Source organism: Brachycentrus maculatus, unplaced genomic scaffold (genome assembly GCF_059751285.1).
Source record: "Brachycentrus maculatus isolate JH-2025_06_01 unplaced genomic scaffold, ASM5975128v1 h1tg000493l, whole genome shotgun sequence".
Classification (NCBI taxonomy): Eukaryota; Metazoa; Arthropoda; class Insecta; order Trichoptera; family Brachycentridae; genus Brachycentrus; species Brachycentrus maculatus.
This window is the reverse complement of record NW_028281240.1, coordinates 229,150-246,176: the sequence shown is the minus strand read 5'-3', so window position 1 is coordinate 246,176 and position 17,027 is coordinate 229,150. Positions and strand designations below refer to the sequence as shown.

General features: G+C 29.3%; 1 protein-coding gene across 5 annotated transcripts in view; it reads right to left on the bottom strand.

Moving 5' to 3' along the window:
• Window positions 1-17,027, bottom strand: part of LOC148302006 (agrin-like) — a 241,554-nt gene that overhangs the window by 173,306 nt on the left and 51,221 nt on the right. The gene's annotated exons all lie outside the window — the stretch shown is intronic.

The window sequence follows — 17,027 nt, the reverse complement described above, 5'->3', positions numbered from 1 at the left end:
TGACCCCAGATTAATAAGGGAGCATTACGCCTAGTTCCCGTAATGCTTTAATTCACAAAGCTCAGGGCTTCGGGGGAACAAAAAGTCCCATTGCCCATTTTGTAAAAAAGTCTACTAATGCCACCATAAACTTGCTGCTGTGAAATATTCAACCTTTACGGTCTCCACAAACAAACGTACGAAATGAAATTATCATTTCTACTTCTCTTTTGTGTTCTATAAAGTTAACGTTCCCATTTTCTCATTTGTAACTAACAAAGCGCAGAAAGGTTGTCTGAATATTAAAATACCTGGCTGGCGAACGATGCCAGATATTGAAAATTTTCCACAGTACATTATGCGTAAAATAAGAGTTATTTTGTTATTAATGTAGGTACATATATTTTAAAGATTGTTTGAATATAAATTTTTGTATCATATTTAAAAAAAAATGCGAAATCTTTTGAAATTCGTTTTAGTCCTTAACATGACACGAATACATATTCACATCATTTTGAGTGTGTCAAAATACTTGTTTATAAATTGTGAACAAGTATTTGAACACACTGAAAACGTTGTGGATAAAAATAACTAGTCAAATTATAAGCTACAAAAAATAATATCATGTTTCCAAGGTATTTTCCAGTTAATAAAATAATTTTGGTTTGGATCTTGCTAAAAAATAAAAAGGTCTCTGCTAAATTAAAGCTTTTTTCAATCCAACAAAGATAACTGTTGTGAGCTCATGTACTGTGTAATGAGATTGATCAATAAATCTAGGAGTTCCGAAAACATGAGTGGCGTTTGTAGTTGTCAATCATGGGTAGAATGGTGAATGTTGCACGTACAAAGTGATCACTTAACCAGCTTATCATAGGTCATAGGCTCTGTTAATACCCAGAATTCCATATTCTTTTCATCTATATTGTGACGTCAAAATGATTAAATACACAGTTAATGCACGATAGTGTATTGTTTATAGTAGTAAATATATAACAAAACCATAATTAACTACAATTTTTTTAACTAAACATGCAATTCTTAAAAAAAAATGTTTTTCGTATTTAATAATATGTATTGAATATTTCGTAAGCTTTTATATAACTGTTTCTACAAGGTTTTGAGTGTGTCCAAATAATTGTTCACAAAATCTGTATTATCACCAATTACAAGAGGTATTTTCATGTTCTTTTTTGATATCTCATCAAAGATAAAGAATAATATGGAAGTCAGGTCATTTGCCCCGTAAATGCTTAGACTTCCATATTCTTATTCATTTTTAATAACTGTTTTTAACACTGGAAATCTTTTCTATGGTAATTTGGTATTAATAAGTACAAACAACTTTAAATGCTGAATAAAATTAACATTTTAATCATTCCCGTTTGTGTATATGTCGAAATATTAAAGGTAATTTTTTTTGTATTCACATGTAACGCATAAAACCCTTTTCAAAATTAATAAATAAATATATAAAGATTACTAAGGAATAAGTCCGGCATTAATATGTATTATGAAAGCAGTCCCAAATTGTCTTTTGACCAGCTTAAAAGTCTTGGACAGCACTATTCCTTCGGGGGTCGGTGAAGGATGAGACAGGGTGTTCAAACCGAGTGTCCTATTTGTATTGTCTAGGGGCAGTCGGTTATAGGCCACTAACTTAATGGTCTACGACATAAAATATTGTTTCCTGCTTATGTAAGATGTACACTTTTTCTCCTTTACCGCCCTTATTTCTTATAACACGTCTTAATAAAAGCATTCTATTTGTAGCGGAAAACTTTGTTCGTATTATTTCCAAGTCTGGTTCATTTCGGGGATTTTTTCCCTCTAGAAGGACTTGTTGCGTTAGTATTTTTTTCTTGGGATTATTTTCAGACTATAAATAATGGTGATCTGGGTGAACAATTTAGAGATCATTATTCATTTTCAATTTGATTTCGTTATTTGGCACATTAAAAGAACAAATGGCCAATATTCTCTAGAAAATGGGTAAAAAATATCAAACAAAAACCATTTTTTACAATATTTTGAGTATGGAAAATTTGTTCACAAATTCTGGGGTTGTATCTGTTTAGGAGTTATTCATATTGATAATCAAAAACTTCTTAAATACATTTCATAAAGAATCATGGGTAGAATGGTATATATCACGAGTGTGTAAAGTGATCTCTTAAACCAGTTTATGACAGGTCATAATTCCTGTAAATACCAAGACATCCATATTACTCTTCATTTATGTTGAGATAACAATAATAAAATGTTTGATTTAATTAAATAGTGTACTTCTATTTTATGTTTCACTTGGTTGTTACCACTTAAAATCTATTGTGAGACGTGCTTCGATGCATTCCGCATCATTTTCGAACGCTGTGAATACGTTGTAAAATGCATCGAAACACGTATCACAATAAATTTTAAGATACAGTGGTATTTATAAAATAAAACACTTGGTATTTAAAAATATTTAAAATATATAGATATTACCACAATGTGACTGCAAAATCAATTAAGGTAAACAGTATATTTATGTTTTTATTTATCATATGGAATTCATTTAGTGTTACTAATCATCTATTATTTTTCTCAAGGAAACTAATTCTAAATAAAATAAATGTAACGTCCCAAGATGCAGGCAAAAGGTTTGAATATCAATCGTGCATTTTATCCTCGTTCTGAAAGCGCATTAGACTGTTGCAGCTTTGTGCTTGGAAAATGTCCTGGAAAATGTATAAAATGAGGATAATGTCTCCTTACTCCGCGTATTCGAAAATATGTTCTCCAACGAGCTGAAAACAATTATTTCAATGATAAGATTAAGAAATAATCTGAGAGAAAGGGGGAAAAACGTCCTTCTGTCTTTTATATCCTACATTTTGAACAGAATTAAGTTTTTTTTATTAATATTTTGACTTGCATATGTTGTAAGGTGATATAAGTAAAGAAAAACTAATTTTGTACAAATAATTGTTTTGAGTACGATTACGAATATTTGTAAGAGATTGTTTATTTATTTGGTGAAAAATTCTGAAAATAGAATTCAAAAAAATATATTTAGATATTTTTATAACAATTTATAGTTATATAACTTACATATAAACATTATTTAAAAATTATTTTATTTGGAAAGGGCCCTAAAAGTGATATATAAATTACAAAAATGACGTTGTATGAATTGGTCACATTAAATAAATAATTTAAAAAAATTGGTAAAAAAAAAAAAAATATTAAGTTAAATTTGAATAAATAAATAATTTTATTTATGAAAAAAAAAAGTCGAATATTTAAATGCATTTGCATTAATATTAAATTTCAGTACTTGAAATATTCTTCACAGAAAATTTTTCTTCACCTTTTATTGCTTTCCCGCAGATATACATTTTATATAAAAAAAAACTTTTATGGCACATAAAATAAAAGTATTTATCTATCTTATTTAATTTTTGAGCAGAATTAAATCTATTACCTTCGCGAGATATCCGAATTAAGGATATTTTGAAGAATGATAAGAATCCCATCGACGTCATTATAAAACAATGTTGAGTGTCAGGTAGCGAATTTCAGATCATATAAAATTATTGAAGGGCAGCATGTCTGCTCCCATGATAATGGTGAATAATATAAACTAAACATACCTTAGATGGATTGTCACAGCATCATAAAATAATTAAGCTATAATCAATATTTGAAGCACTAACTTTGTAATTATCCATTTTATAATTAAAATGTAACTGTTTTAAAATCACTATAAATATTCAATTATAATTTAATTATTATGTCTCCCGGTTTCAAAGCTAACCGCTTCTTTATCAAGACTGATAAATTCTAAAACACTATCTACTAAACAAAATTCAAAATATTTTGACGGTTATGCAAAGGAACTTGAGTAGAACTCAATTGGCTATATTTTTTGTTTATTGGCAGTCACAGTCAAAATCAGGGCTGATGAGTGATTGGAAACATATTTAATAACGGACTTTTAGAAAAATCATTTACTTGTGTGTTTATAAGTTGTAAATTATTATTAATTGCCTTTTTAATTTCTAATATTTCTAAGTAATCTAATTTAAGTCCTCTATTGCATATGTGTAATATATTTAGACCTTTAAAAGATAAGCATCGCAGAAAGCAACTAGCCGAACTACAAATTTTTTGTTACACATTAAAAAAATGGGAATTGAAGAGATGTTCCGGTCAGCGTAAATCAGAAAAAGTCTTTGCCATAGTGATTGCCAATGTCTGAAAAACTAGGCAAGGGGACTTGAAAAAGAAGTAGAAACGTTGTTTCCCTTAATGCTCATAAAAGTTCAAACAACAAGATTAGGAAATATAGTTTGTTGTCTCATTCTTGCGCTAGGCCAGCAATAAAACATCATGTCGAGCTTTTAGCGTAAGTGACGTCTGAAAATGTGATACATTTTTTGATTAAATATGAACGCCTCAGCTGCAGGCAGAAGCTCGCGAAAATTACCTGCACTGGCCTTAGGCGGTGCTCGCCGTGTGTTTATATATGCAGGATGCAAATTACGTTGTCGGTCGCTGCGGTGCGGTGGCGGCGTATTACGTGTACTCGGGGGACACTTCCACCCTCACTAAAGTATTCTAAATAAATACCTACTTGGGAAACTGTGTCGGCAAAATATCTCCCCGAAAATAGTAAAAAAGCATTCTCAGAAGACACATATTTTATCAAATTTACCATCTTTTGTACAGTGGTGTAGTTTTTTTTCTCAATAGTAACATTTTAAACACATACAAATATTATGTTAAATTACAGTATCTGTAAGTGTTCCAGTTACTTCATAGGTGTTCTATATACAAGTATATTGAACTCTCTTAAATATGTATAACTAATGGTAAATAATCGTTTATTTAAGTTAACCTTTAACAAAAATTGGATTCGAATACATGTTTCATACTCAAAGATTAAATATGTTTGCAAAAGCAAACGCGTAAAAATTAAAGTTTAACTTGTACATAGTAATTAAATACCACTTACTTAAAATCTATTGTGACATGTGTTTTCCCATTCTACACCATTTTCAAACACCGTATGTGAAGCTAAGTGTGAATTTTAGAGTTGTTTCCTTAGGACGTTGAAGGATAGAGATAAGGTAGGAGTCATTTCTTATTTTTTATTAGTTATATTACTTACAGGTGACTCCCGAATCAATTAGTGAAAAAAATAAAAATTAAAACATTTAGAAACTATAATGCTTTGATTTTTGAGGGAAGGAAAAATACAAAAATCTGCATTTTTGTCAGGAAATCGGCAGAAAAAAACGATTAAGAGGAAATATAGGCTGTTTGTTAAAGTATTCTGAATAGAAATTACAAGAAATTGTGAATTGAAATAATTACATGATACATTTTACGAAGAATTATAAAAAAAAAGCGAAACACGTGATTTATTAATGCAGACTTGATTAATAATACCGAATTATATAACCGGTTACGCTATTTTTCCCTTATAAAGTTAACACGTTACTCAATAAAACTTTGTCTAAAACGAAGGTGCGGGCTTTGCAATTGCTAATACGTTGTTGGCGTGAGTAAATCCAAAAATTTGTCTTCACTAAAGACCTCCTGACGAACTCGGGGGCGGATCGCCCTTCACATTTCTCCCCGTTTGTGTAATTAACTGCGTCAAACATCTGAGGCTGCTTTCAATAGAGCCCTTTGAAAGCTTCGAGGAAACAAACATACCACTCGTGGAAATACAGTAGCTTTCACCGACCATTTCTTGCGAGTTTTTCATGCATTGTGAAAAGAATATATGGAATGATGAAAAGTTTTTCGATTGATTGATTACGTCGAGGCATGCACGCAGGAAGAAAGCGCGCGTTGATAAGGCGCACCGCATACAGAGCGTATTGTACAGAACTTTCTAAAGCTTTTTGAAAAAGGGAAACATTGCAATAAAAAAACATAATCAACCACGTTAACATACGTGTTTTATATTTATTTCCAAATATTTGTATTATTACAAATATCATAATTGAGCGAAAAAACTTAACATTTCTTAATATCTTAAATGTTTTTCGCAGATACTTTGTGGCACATTTTATAAACTTTATAAAATCAAACAACTTTGTTTTACGAGTATTTTAATGTTTTAAAGTATTTTAATGTTTAAGAATTTATTTAACCCTGATGATGACAAGGTTCTTGTCGAAACCGGATGGTTAAAGTGTACTAATAATAAAAAAAGTGGTTAAAACAAAGTAATCTTAATATCATTTTATAAAAACATAAAATAATCCTAAAATTCTCCTGTTTTATTCAATTTTAATGTTTTATTAATATAATAACGAATAAAATATATTACGCGGCTATGTACGACAAACGTTACAAAAGCTACCCAAAAAAAAATTAAAACATCGATTTTAACGTATCGTCTTTAGATTGAAGTTTTGGATCGACATTCCTTGGTGAAATTGCATTTTATATAATAAAATAACAACAGTACAGTTTATTAACTTTTATTGTATTTGACTAGTGACCGAGTTTTGTAGATACCGACACCATCAGACTGGTGTGATGATGTCAGTATCGACGAATCTTGGTCACTGGTCAAGTTAAATAAAAATATAATGCACTATACAGTTGTTATACGTAGGTATACAAAGCACCCTTGAGGTAGTATTTTACGAAAATGGGACTATTTAAATTATCCAAATTTATTATTATGTTGATTGTTTTTTATGCCTTTCGTCATTTTTTAATGTTTACAACAAATAAAAAAAAGCTAGTTTGAATTACAAAAAAAAAACATCACGATTACAGTGGTTTTAATTACTAAAAAAACTACCCTTTGCTTAGGGCAAGGATGAGGTATCTATGATATATGGTTCCAATTCTTTCTCACTTCCCGGTTGTACTATATATCAGAAACTGGTAAGTAAGTAAGAGGCGAGCCGTGTATAGGGACGAGATAATAAAAAGTTTTAACGTTACGTACATTCAAAAAAGTTTCGGTAATAAAAGACGAGCGAGGCCTTGTTAACTAAAAAATACAGCCTTCGCGAGACCGTTTTAATATATAGAGCATTAAAATCGTCTCATTTAATATGTTTTTCAGAACGGCGAGAATTTAATGTATTAAAGGAAGAGAAGGATTGTAAAGTCAGTAACTACATAGTTTTCATCAAGGTATATTTTGTAGAATTTATTGCTTTAATGGCAAGTATCATGCATATATATATATATATATATATATATATATATATATATATATATATATATATATATATATATATATATATATATATATATATATATATATATATATATATATATATATATATATATATATACATAAAAAATAAATTATAAAAAAACTATACAACTAACCATCATGCCGCTTTTCATAGGGGCAGGCAGAGAAAATTGAAATCGTTACGCTAATCAATCTGAAAACAGCATTCGCATCTTCCACATTCCTGCATATGCTCATATATACTCGCTAATTATTTCGACTCTGACCTGACTACTTTCAAGTATTTGAAATACTTGATCATGTCGAATTTCCCTCGGTCTTTCATTGCTTCCATTTGCATCTTCATTCACACCATATTTTCTATTCTTTCTTCACCCATTAAATTCACATGCCCATACCATCTCAACACATCTTTCTTAACATGATTTGAACATCTATCAAACAACGTTTTGCCTCCCATTTGTTTGAAATATCGCATTTCGACTGCATTCAGTCTGGTTTTATCATTTTTTTGCCAAACTCATGCTTTATTTTCTTCAGGGTTGGAAACCGGGACAATCGTCTTCGGTCAATGCCTCGTCTTTTTTTTTTTCCTTTTTTGCACTGAAAATCAATTTAAGTGCTTAGTTTTTCTCTGCAATTATTGCAAAACCAAGATACTTTTTCAATTTACTGTAATCAGTAATCGTTTGCCGAAGCCATTTTTTGGAAATCAAGAGTGATTATTTTCATATTATTTTTTTTTATCTCATCAAAGATGAAGAAGAATATGGAAATCTGGGCGTTAACGGGGCTGACGACCGTCATAGGCTGGTTTAAGTGATCACTTTACACACGTGTAACGTTCACCAATTCTACCCATTATTGACAACCACACTACTCAAATTCTTGGAAGTTCTATATATTATAAATAAACCAATTTAGAAACGTTGTTTTTGAATCATTAGAACTTCATTATTAATATTATAAGTGATTATTTACTGAAGCCAATATTTCGACAGTAAAATTTATTATTCGTAACCACAGAATAAGAATTTTTCTTTTAAAAATATAATTTTAAATGCTTCGAGACAATTTTGTGCGGTAATTTTAATTAAAAAAATTGAATTAATATACCTTTACTTATAAGCGTACAGCGGTTTTATGAAATGAAGATTACATTTTCAGATCTCGTCGCAAGTACTCAGCGGTGATATTTCACAGCAAAGCACTTCTGGGAGTTGATGTTTCAGTAACTACTAACTGGAGGTTTACTTATACATACAAGGTGTTACAAAAATTAGTAACATATTTTCAAAAGATTAATTAAATTATGATGTTATATAAGTATGAACTGTCGATTTTTTTTCAGTGCCTGCATACTATAATTGTATTGATGTATAGTATTAGATCAACAAATAAATGAACTGTTTTTTCCATCCCTTAAAAAACATATCTTCCATATCCGCACCCAATAGTTAGTAAAGCACTATGGCAAATTGATGCGATGTTGATTTGATCGTTTATTTTTATTAATGCAAGGTGATAAATCTTGCGCTTCGGGGACTAGTCCGGGGTAAATAAAATAAAACAATTTTGTAGTTTTTTATTCAACACTTATCAAATTGTTTATATCAGGGACCATGAAATCCGGTCAATGTGAAAGAAAAATCAAATTAGAAAAACCAACATAGTTTTGCAGTTCTACCACGAAATGTCAGTACAAAACTTAAATCTTTTAAATAAATATTAGAGTGAAAAAACACTTTTATTAATTTTGATCCTTCTGGGAATAAAACCCGAGACTTCTAGTATGGTAGCCAAATTTAAGTAAAATGTAGAAAATGGACATATAAAAATGATTAAAATACAGTAATATAAGGAAAAATTAAGTAAAATTATATGTGCAGTAAATAAAAAATACGAATTTCTATTTTTTTATGAATCCAAAAATGTATGTTAGCAAATAGAGTTCATATAGTAAATAATTGCACGAAACGACATATTACGTCGATAAAAGAATATTATCCAATGCTTAAAATATTTGTTGACATGTAGGTATGTATGGTACATAATTAAAATAAAATATTTCAATATTTTTTCTCTTCACCATTCACAGGCAAAAAATCAGAAATACGTTGTTTTATCTCCAAAATATTGAATTTTCAATACAATTTAGCTTTTTATCACGATAATACAATAATTATATGAAAGTAAAAAAAATGAGTGCAAAGGCGATTTTACATGATATAATACTAATATAAAAGTTATACCAACCTACCGGAAATCGATCCTAAGATCTTAAATATTTAAACCAAAGTTTAATATTTAATCTCAAGTTAGGATTTTTGAATACATTTTTACAAATATTTAAAAGCGATTTATCCTATACCTATGATGGTATGGAAGACGAAGTGTAAAAGTACACCCTATCCCTAGTTAGATACTCTTAGTGGTATGTACGGAGACATATCGCAGACTTGAAATAGTCTTCCACTTTCATGACTCAGGGCTCCAATAAAATGATCTCCTGGCAAAAAATACTACAATAATGTACAGTGTTTATAGACGGATGTGTGTTTAAGTTTTGAGGCATCGCAAATTCAACATATTTTTATGAAAAAATATAATATCCGGTAAAAACTTTTCTAACAATTATGTAAGTTTACGAGTTTAGAAACATTGGATAATAAAAAGGGCACGAGCGCTTATTTAAGATAATTGAATAGGGATGATCCGTTTTTAAAACATTATCGGTTTTTGGAGCAATAAATTTTATTAGATACACATATCGCTCACTCCTTTCAAGAACGTCATGAATCAGAAATCGTCAATTTTCAGTTGTGCGTGTTTTTGAAATGCTCAGAAAATGTACTTTATCCCAGAAAAAGAGGCATATTTTTATTTAATATTTAACAGCCACAGGGCAGAAAATGTTGTTTTTGCATTTTGAAGAATATTGTTTAATTATTTTGTTGAATATGTTGAATATTTTTCAAATGGAGAAAAAACCTTCAGGTTTTACCTAAAAAGATCTGTTGCACAGTAAAAAGTTTAATAAGTGGCTTGATGTTTATTTTTAATACATTTTGTTATATTTTTAAACATTAAAAACGTTCTCCTGAAAAATCAAGTTTTTTGATTTATGACGTTCTTGAAAGGAGTGAGCGATATGTGTTTTTGTTTTTTGTCCGCCTCCGTAGTGTAATGGTCAGCACGCTCGGCTACCGTTCTGGAGGTCCCGGGTTCGATTTGCAGGGGGGTCTAATAAATAGGAGCGATAATTTTCAATCTTATATTTATTCAATATTCCCCTGGATTGTTTTCTGAAGAGGAAGGCTGATCACCTTTACTTCACGTGTCAACGATTGAATCCATTTATATGACATAGTGCTCTATGCATAAGAAGAATGAAGATATATTATATATATATATATATATATATATATATATATATATATATATATATATATATATATATATATATATAAATATATTTAAATATATATATATATATTTATAAATATATATATATATATAAACATTTATATATATATATATATATATATATATATATATATATATATATATATATATATATATATAGTTATATATATATATATATATATATATATATATATATATATATACATATATATATATATTTACAAATGTTTTCTTTAATAATTTCAACATGTCTTACCACAAAATAAATGTCGATACAATAAATAAAATGACTTAAAGAAACATGTATCGTTTATTACGCAACTTATTATTCAAGTTACGTTCACCCTTTGGCGTACCAACCCTGGCGCACCGATAGAAATGGATTCGCGTGGTTGAAGACAGTGCACAATCCGGTCTCAGCGTAACGTGGTACGTGAATTTCCACTCCAACATTATCGCGAGTTTTCTTTAAATTGAAATAGTGTTGGGAAGAGCTGATGTGTTTAAGTGCCTCGCGGATTGGCACAAGCGTACTCCAGTTTAAGAATTACGTCCCGACTTGCATTAAACTACCTCTGCAGTTTATTTAACGAATTTAACCCATTCAGTACTTTGTTTTTACAATTTAACAGTATAAACTTTATAAAGCTTACAAAAAACCTTTAACTTTAAGCTTAAGCTTAAGCTTTAAAAAAAACCTTAAACTTAAGTATTTGAATAACGATCAGCAAGTATGTTCAATAAAAAGAAGAGGGCGAATATATGGTGCCATTACGGTTGAAAATAATGTTAATTTTTTAAACATATTTTTCGTTGGTGTATAACAGAAATACATGCAAATGCATATTTTTTTGTAGGATAGATAATTTTTTTTTATTTAGTATGAAAAAAAGCGTTAAATGAATAAGATTCATATTTTATTTTTTTATTATTATTTAGAGATGCTCTATAAAGATTCATCATTTTATTTTTTAATGAATTCCGAAAGAATGTTAGTGCTTTAAATTTATTCTAAAAAAATATTTCAATGATTTTTTCACTACTTTTAACGCAGGTTTTAGGGTTTGTTTATATAATTTGCTAAAAATTTAATTAACAAGTACCAACATGTTTGATGATATATGAAGGGTGTATTCTAACAGAAATCCAAAAATATACGAATAAGAACCTTGTTTCATTAGAGAGAGTGATAATAATTCGTAATACGAATAAAGATCTTATTCGGGAAGCATCAAATAGCGGTTTGGCCGTAATACAAGTTGAAATTCAATCACGGCACTCGGATTACGCCCTACTACACATAGACAATAAGGCTTAATTTTCCGCACACGGATTTGGCTCTCATCTTACCCCGGAGGACAACCTAATCACTATACTAACCGTCCAGACTAATGAACTAGAGTTTTGTAAATATTTTGCGGTGAATTGCGTTCTTCATAGCGAAGGGAGCTTCACGAATATTACTCGTTATTGCTAATTACGCTGGAATGCTTATTGAGGAAGGAATTCAGGTTAGTAAATCCAATTTTATCTTCGGTAAACGGCTGCTTAAAAGGTTTAATGATGCGTTTTATATTAATTTGAAATACAGATCTTTAAATGTTATGGTGAGATTATCTAAATGTACACTAAAAAGATCGAGTTTTTAGTACATTTAAATTGAACGAAATTCTTTATGTATTTATTGTATTGAATAAAGTTTTAAATAAAGATTTGTTATGATATATAATTAAACCAGCTAAATATACCCAGCCTCAGCCACGCATTGCTTTGTCTCAGTCTGAATAAATGGAAAAGAAAAGAAAGATAATGCACATTGATAAATTTGCAATACTTGTAGGTACACAATATTTAAGCAGCTACCAAAAACCACGCTTTTTGCAACGAGCAATAATAAATCTTACGTGGATGCAAAATAGGCGAAGTTTGTTTGCAAAGACAGAATGGTTTGGTGTTATATGTTCTCCGTCTACCTCTGCGAGGAAGCGCGTTATGGTTATAATTTTTTAAGAAAAACAATATTACAGTACGATTCATAATTTTTTTAAAAGGTGATAGTGGGATATTAAATACAAAAATATGTTTTATCATTTTGTTGAACCAATTTAGAGTGTAACTACGCAAGGCTTCGAAGAGAAACACGAAAGCTAATAAAATCAGAATTAATACATTATCAGTATTTAAGTCTACATCGGCAGATACGTATGTAACGATAAGTATTAGCGATCGGACCCTGGCATTAAGATTATCAAGCTATATTTCCTCACACATTTGTAGGGGATGCTGGGAAATTAGTCCCCGAAGGACGGGCTAGGGATGAACCTAATGCTCGTCTGGTCCAGGCTTTAGGGATAATGGCGGCCATTTTTATTCCGACTCCTGCTACTTCGTTAAGCTTGTTTTTGAACACTGGGAAAAGATAACATTTAGGGTAACGAAGAATTAACGTTAAGAGGTACGAGTGTTTGATTTACAAACGTTAATTGCTTAAAAAAATTAACCTTTATTGTAAAACGAATGTTGTTAGTTGCTTACAGATTTGCATTTCGACATTTTAAATTAGAAGAAGATGAAAGTCTGGGTAAAATAAAAAATGTAGGTACTACTATTTATGTATACCTATACTATTTATGTCTAAAACAAATTCAATTTCATCACATTTGTTTTATTATTTTTTAAATCAACGTAGATTTTTTCATATTTATATAAGGTCTGAAGGTACTATTGGTTTATTTTTAACCATTCAAATAATAAGCTGTTATGATTTTTAAAACAAATTTATTGCTATATAACTTTTATTTTATTAACGTGGTAATATTTTACTATGTTATCAAAAAATGAAAATAAACAATTTGTTGCTCTGTAATAAAAAAACGATAAATGAAATATATATATATATATGTATATATATATATATATATATATATATATATATATATATATATATATATATATATATATATATATATATATATAAATATATATATATATATATATATATATATATATATATATATATATATATAAATATATATATAAATATATAAATATATAAATATATATATATATATATATATATATATATATATATATATATATATATATATATATATATATATATATATATATATATATATATATATATATATATATATATATATATATATATATATTCATGGCAGAAAAGAATGCTTGTGAAATAAGTCTTAATTGATATGTTTAGAATACGACTGCGATTACGTAATTAAATCGTCAGTTACACCAATGAACAAAAGATATCGATTCACGATGAAACGCTTCGCCCAGTCGTTAAGATTAATTATTATTGTACCTTAAAGCATTTCCCTAATAATGCTATGCTACGTATTCGTAGCCCAGTGCGGTTGTTATTAAGTCAGTAGGAGTGAATTGGTTTAATGATAGACTCGATCGATTCCCACGATCAGGCATTAACACGTATTAGCACTCCGAATATTCTGCCCTTAATGAACACATTAAATAAGTAAGACCCATTCATTCCACGGAATTGTGTTTAAACAAACATTCAAACGCTATTAATTTAATCGATACATACTCGTCAATTGAATATATATTTCGCCTACTTTCAAAATCTGCCAGATCCGTTTAAGTCGATTTTACAAAAAATAAAAAATTCTCCTTATAACGTTTATGTTTAAAAGATTTGTCTATCATAAGATAAAATATTATAAAATAAAGAAATTTCCCATTTTTTAGAAAATTATTCAGTATTTAAAAAAAACTCGAGACACAAACCGATAATGACGTTATCTCAATTTTGACCTTTCCCCACTCTCTGATTGGCCGATATGGGTCAAATGGCAAGTTCCATGACTATGGCGGAATTTAAAATACAGCGCTGTTTTTAAATATTTTTTAGCAGGGTTTTCAAGTATACAAATGTTTTAAATAATAAAACCTACAGTTGGCATTCCGATAGTGTTTATTTTAAAATATTATAAAATTGGATCTGGCGGATTTTGAAAGTAGGCGACACATGTAGTAAATGTACGCAGAACTAAAATCTATGTGATTCTAGCCGTGCCCGACGACGCAGTTCTGTTTTTCAATGGAAAAACAGAACCGCGTAGTAGGTCTGTCTGGTTCAGTGGAAAATAATGAAAAAAGAAAGTGCACATAATTTATATGTTTACTTTTACAATGTTTAAGAAGCTATGAAAATAATAAAAATCAAATGAAAGCAGTGACAAATAAACTGACAGCAGTTGCCATAAATCACGCTTATTACTATAAGCAATGTTTAGTATTGTTTTTGTTGCTGTTTGATCAACAGATGGCACTGCCATTGTTGTTATGAATTGATTTCAGCCGAAAAAAATTGTTTAATCTGTCACAAGTATAAACATCAGTAATAGAAAATAAAAAATACGCGCGTATTCGAATGTAACAATTTGTTATAATTTCAAAGCAATCAGATTATATGTTTAAGATATTTTGAAAATAAATTTACATTTTTACTTTATTTATGGACAAATGCCAATAAAGCAAATAATAACGGATTCGATAATAAAGTACGCATTAAAAAATGCTGTACACATTAATATTCTCCTTAAATAATATTTCAAATAACAGAAATTTTTCAGATTATAAAAGATATATATCACTGAGGGAAAGTATTTATGTAAAAATTACTTGTTTACTTGAATAAAGATATTTCAATTAATTTTCATGTTCTTTTGGTGAAGTTTATGTATTAATTTAGTGACTTAATGACAAAAAAGGGTTGAAATCCATAAAATTACAATAAATTACGTACTTAGCAACAATTCAAAAGCTTAGATTTAATTAAGCTTAATTTTTCCCGTTTAAATTCGAGTCGAAGAAGGAATGTAATAATAGCGATGAAATAAAAATAAATTATTTTCATTACGCTTCGGGCAGGAACGGGGCATGATGGGAATGAAATGAAAGTTATTTAATTATCCAAGCTGTATACATTTTCAAGCCAACATAATCTCTAAGTACCAGTAGAGGAGCTAAAGTCGGCTGTAAAACTACTAAACCCTCTGAGTACCGCGCCCTTACATTATTAACCCTAGGAATGGCCCATCAAAAGAGATTATGACCCGTGAAGGGCCTTCCTTATACTTACTTTTTACCAGGAGACCAGCGGAGAGGAGGAGAAACTAGATCTTCCCCGACGATCACCCCGTGAAGGGATATTAGACAGGGTTATTGATAATTCTCTGCTTTCTATAATCACATATCGCTCACTCCTTTCAAGAACGTCATAAATCAAAAATCGTCAATTTTCAGTTATGCATGTTTTCGGAATGCCCAGAAAATCTACTATATCCCAGCAAAAGTAGCATATTTTTAACTTAACATTTACCCGCTACAGGGCAGAAAGTGTTGTTTTTGCATTTTGAAGAAATGGTATTGTTTAATTTAATTTTTTTTATTTAAACCCTTACCCACGCCCCAATGGTGCATAGGGCGCTGCATTATATAAACGCAGTGTTATCTTGATCGTTTACACATGAAGAAAAGTTGATCAGCCCTCCGCTTCAGGTACCAGTCCAGGGTAATATTGAATAAGTATTACAGTGAAAAAATAACTTATATTTATTTTACCCCTCTTGGGAATCGAACCCGAGACCTCCAGAACGGTTGCCGAGCGAGCTGACCATTACACTACGGAGGCGGACAAGGCGGACAAAATAAAATATACTTCATATTTTTCAAATGGAGAAATAACCTTCTTGTTTTACCTTAAAAGATCTGTTGCACAGTTAAAAGTTCAATAAGTGGCTTGATAATTATTTTTAATACATTGTATTATATTTTTAAACTTAAAAAACGTTCTCCTGAAAAATATAGTTTTTTTGATTTATGACGTTCTTGAAAGGAGTGTGCGATATGTGCTATTATAGAAAGCAGAAAATAAGTTGACATTATCATTTAAAAACAGAGTATATAATAGACCTCTCAAAAATATATTTATTGTATTATAATAGTTTATGTATAAAATATGATTTTAATTAAAAAGTATCTCGCAAACTTACTTCGTTTATCAGCGTGCATTATTAAACATTTTAAGTTATTCAATTCTTTTACGAAAAAAAGTATCTTTGATATCGTGGAAAAGCTCTTGAACCAGAATTTTATTGTTGATTTTAAAAATAAAATCAATATTCAACAAGACTTGTAAACATACAAAACCCTAAACAAAGTAATTTTTATTTTATATAATTTTTAAGTAAGTTTTTGTTGAATAATTTTTGATTTGTGTTTGAAATTTAGGACAATTGAGTTGAATTATATATTATATAAAAATATTTCTCCTATTTTTTGTAACATTTTTAATAATTGATATATTATCTTGTATTATTAATACATTTTAGCACTGTTAAAGATTATGATT